This window comes from Paramormyrops kingsleyae, chromosome 5, assembly GCF_048594095.1.
Source record: "Paramormyrops kingsleyae isolate MSU_618 chromosome 5, PKINGS_0.4, whole genome shotgun sequence".
NCBI classification, from domain to species: Eukaryota; Metazoa; Chordata; class Actinopteri; order Osteoglossiformes; family Mormyridae; genus Paramormyrops; species Paramormyrops kingsleyae.
In genome coordinates this window covers 29,448,970-29,453,475 of record NC_132801.1, presented here as the reverse complement: position 1 = coordinate 29,453,475, position 4,506 = coordinate 29,448,970, and the positions used below count along the sequence as shown (strand labels likewise).

Below are 4,506 nucleotides of genomic sequence, written 5' to 3'. Positions count from 1 at the left end.
GGTCTTACATATTTTCATTGTCATATGAATAATTTCTGGTGCATTTCAACAAAACTTGCAGTTATTAATGACACCTCTGTGCCACGGGAGCCTGGTTTTGTGTCCCCAGGGTCCGAAGGGTTGGTTAGGTGTTGAAAGAGAATGTGGATTTCTTCATCTCCAATCTAACTCATCAGTTTTTTTGCTGATGGCTGTCACAGAAATGCAGACCCTGTGGTGAAATGTGTCTGACAGGAAGAGCCTAGTAATGTCTTCTGAGTTACTAGTAGTCTACTAATGTTTTCTGATATTTTGCTCACTGGACCCATGTTCAGAGATCTCTGAGTTCCTGGGTTTACACAATCCTTGTGCTGGCAAACCTGAAAATAACACAGATGACCTATTTGGAAATGTGCAGCATTTTAAAAATATTTTTGTTGACTCACTCAGACCTGTACAACGGGACAGATTTATCACTGGGTCAATTTAAGGTAGTCCTATTATGACTTCTATGTGGGACAAATGGCCCTTTTCCACTGGCATACAGGAACCAGGCCGTGCCCGACCGGTACCGTGAGGAGAGACTAGTTACGCTGCGCTTCCAACTCGTGTCGGACCCTGGACCCTGAGCTTCTCCCAGTCTGTGGTCAGGTTATACCCCATTGCTTGTTTTTATGGGGCTGCCTGGGCATGTGAAACTCCAGCTGCTTACTGACAGTCAGTTCAGCAGCAATCAAGTCCACGAACATCATTCGAATCCTAAGGATGCTAAGATCTACTCACTGTTAAAAAAATTAAGTTAGTTGTCAAATTTTCAGCATCAGGCTCCTTGCACCCTCTTCATTTCTCTGGCCTTGATTTAATGGGTTTGATTGGATTTTTAAGTTCTGTTGCAATGCTGCTGTCCACTTGCAGCACATTCTCTATGAAGTCCAGCAGCTTTCAACGCTGCTCTTGAGGTATAATTTTTCCAAGCTTGTGTTTGATGAAAGCAGCAATTTCATACCGGTCACTGTAGGCTTCTGCATCTTTTTATGCTCTAATAACCCATAGTGACCTGCTCCGCTGACTATTAATGTGATCTATATGGTTAGTGGTTTTACCATCTGGTTGACTTCCATGTCAGTTTATAAATGTTCTTTCAATAATAAGAAGTTTGTGTGCTTAGGTGCGCTGAATGCTAATTTGGACACGAAGACTTGCCAAATATATGGGCCGCCAGAGTTGGAATGGTGTAAGCTGCATTACTGAAGACATTCTATCAGGTAAGAAGCATAGGTGAAAAAGACTGTCTATTTGTATTTGACCACAATATGGAACTTGAATCAGTTATTTGTAGGATGTCAATCTAAAAGGGCATTTAATACCTGGAGTTATTAAATTGGAGTTACCAAATTGCCCACAGGTGTGCACGTGTGAGTCAATGATGTGTAAGCCTGCCCTGCCATGGGTTGGTGGCCCATCCTGGATTGTTCCCTGCCTTGTGCCCATAGGCTCTGGACCCCCTGCGACCCAGAATAGGATAAGCGGTTACAGAAAATGGATGGATGGATGCTTTTGTACATCTGAAGAATAATGAAGGCAACTTCAAGGGTGACCACCGACAAAAGCTCTGCATTTGGCTTTAAAACCTACAAGCTAATTCTTGAATCCTCACCTGCAAGTGTCAACCTTCACTTACCGCCAACATGAACCACGATACACTGAGTATCTCCTTCTACGGCCAATGGAGAACTTTTTGCTTGTCTATAAACTATGGCTATGCCCACAGTAACCGAGCAACCCACTGCAACCATTCCCCCGTATACTGGGATGACTGAGCCCCAGCACAGCCATCCATCACCCCAGTTTCCTCCAGACTGCTAATACCCAGCTGCGCCTTTAAGCAGATGGACAGTGCACGTGTTCCTCAGGTGAGCTCAGGCGATTCTGCCCGAGAGAGATGAGAGAGATGACCCTTCCCGTCTACATTTGGCCTTTTTTATTTTTCCGCATTTTTTGGCATTTTATTTTGCAAGGTACCAGATTAAAAAAAAAAAAAGAAATGGATCATTATTCGCGAAAATTCAATAACCCCAGACAAATCTATCAATTATATTGCAAACAGCAGTTAATTGTTTAACTGTTGTTTGTCTCGGTGATACATACCCATACCTGCACTAATTACAAGGGTGTCTCTGATGCTATGGTGCTGAATAACTGCTAGGAGATTTTGCAGTCTGCTTTTGCTGTTTTAAAAGTGAATATGTATGCATTATTAACCCAGATAATTTTGTTTTTGGAACCTCCATTGCTGTTGGTCATTTTTGCCTGGCATCCTCATGCTGTCCATAAACTGGGTGCAGTGCAGCCAGCTGGAATCCCTTCTACAGCCCCCGCCTATCGGTGGGGTGCAAAATCTATATAATCTGTTCAACAGCAGCCAGTCAAACAAGCCAAACGACCACAGAGGTTTACTGTCATATTTGTCACAATTGTCATAGACTTTTTTATTGCAATTCAATGAAATTAATTTTTGCAGATCTTAAAGGTTAAGTTGGGTGGGTTAGGACACTGTGCTCTGAGCAGAAGGTTGTTGGTTCAAATCCCAGCATCAACACAATGATTTGATCCCCTGGAGCGCAGCCCTTACCCCAGTCGCTCCCGGGACCGGCTGTTGCTTGTAATTTCCATGCAGAATTCTCACTTACACTAGGTACTAGCTAGGGAGGCTGCATTTACTGAATACATTTCAGTAAATTAAATATATGTATGCCATACTGGGGTAGCCAGTAGTACTCAGGGTTATGATTCTGTCCTAATTATGTCTTCTGGAGAGTTTTTATTTGATATCTGTACTTATGGATTTTCTTTGTGTATTCCCAATGAAGGCATGATGTTCGCAAAAGCTGATTTACCGGCGGGCGAGAAAGGAACAGAGACATGACGTCGACGATGTACACAGGGTTACCAACTTTGGTCAGCCGGCCGGTGTGATATCTTCAAGTCTGCACACTCATTTACATGTATGTAACAGTGCTTTTGATTTAGCTAATTTTAGGTTTATGATGGAATAATATAGATTTGCCATAAGATTTCATCCGTGAGCATAAGAGTCTGAAAGCGCGAGTGTCACGCCAGATGAGTGAGAGTTAGCATCCCAGTATATTTGAACTGGACCCGGAAGGAACAGATCAGATAGACTGCACAGATTGAGTAGCAACAAATATTTAATAAACATGGCAGCAATGGGATCACTTTGGCCTGGAAATATGGGCTGAGATGGTTATCCAGGAACAACTGGGTGCAGCACAAAAACTTTGAGATTTTCAATAAAATAAGGGACTATCCTCTTATACATGCAGCGTGATTAAACAAAAATCACTGTGTTATATTCTCGATAAATCTCTGAGGTCTATGTGTCATCGCGCCCAAATAAGGACATTAATCGTGGACTCCACTGTGCTGTGCGATAGTGTTTTTACTCCTATGTTTTCTTCAACGCAAATTTGTCGCACGGTAATGATGAACGCAACCTCGGGTCTGGAGCGTCAAGCGCAATGTGAGAGCAGACCAGCCGGGGAGGGGGGAGGGGGGACGATCGTGCTCGGGCACAGTACAAGGCAACTGGGCCAAATGTGAGTACTGTATGCCCTTATATCTAACGTGATACACATTTCCATAATAAAGGCCTTTAAAGTAAGTGAATGTGAATGCCCTGCAGCAGACTGGCACCTTTCTAGGGCGTACCCTGTCTCGTTACTCTGGGATACATTCTGGATCAGTAGAAATTTGAAGTCCTTTGTGGTTTAAATTATAAATCAATGCTAAGTATAAATATCCTACATGTTTCATCCTTTTGTTAAAACCCTTAATATGTAGTATATGAATATGTATGAAATCACAGCTGAATTGATATTTTGAAACATGGAGTATTTAATTTTAAATGAGTGCTCCTCAGTTTATCAGTAAATTTCAGCTTTACGGTTAAACTGAATATTCTGACATTCAGTCTTAGAGGGTGTTTTTGATCCTAAGTCCAATTTCATGCAGAGCCTAATACTTCTGAAAGGGGTTTCTACGCTGACAGGTCTTGGATGGAGGTCTAAACAAAGAAACGATTCCCCTAATGACGAGTCTTTCTGAGAAAGGAGAAATCCCTGTTACTGTGTGTTTCTGAAGCCAACGCTCGGGGTACTGATTGCAGGTAAATGCCCAGTGGCTCTGCAGCCACATAGTCCATTCGAGTTCAAATTAGTACAGCAATGTGGGACAACCTTATGGGCCGCGGGAGACAGACAGAGTACACTTTGGCAGCCGAGCTCGCCCTTGGGATCGGTCCTCCAAACTCTTTTCACGACAATTTGTAGCCCTACCTCCGGCGGTGTAGCAATTGATGGGAATTCTGAGCTGAACCATGACGAGTCCAGATTGTACTTTTATATATCCTGCTTTACAGCAGATGGATAATCAGCGGCGAGAAAAAAAGACTTTGAAAAGAAGCTGAAACGAAAGGTGATCTGGGCCACAGCCAGCAAATTAAAATGT

General features: G+C 42.9%; 1 long non-coding RNA gene across 1 annotated transcript; it reads left to right on the top strand.

Annotated features, from left to right (window-relative positions):
- Positions 1 to 1,171: 1,171 nt before the first annotated feature.
- On the top strand, positions 1,172 to 2,905 carry LOC140590995 (uncharacterized). Its single transcript, XR_011991879.1, has 3 exons — positions 1,172 to 1,244; positions 1,473 to 1,892; positions 2,850 to 2,905. It is a non-coding gene; the product is annotated as an uncharacterized lncRNA (long non-coding RNA).
- Positions 2,906 to 4,506: the final 1,601 nt, after the last annotated feature.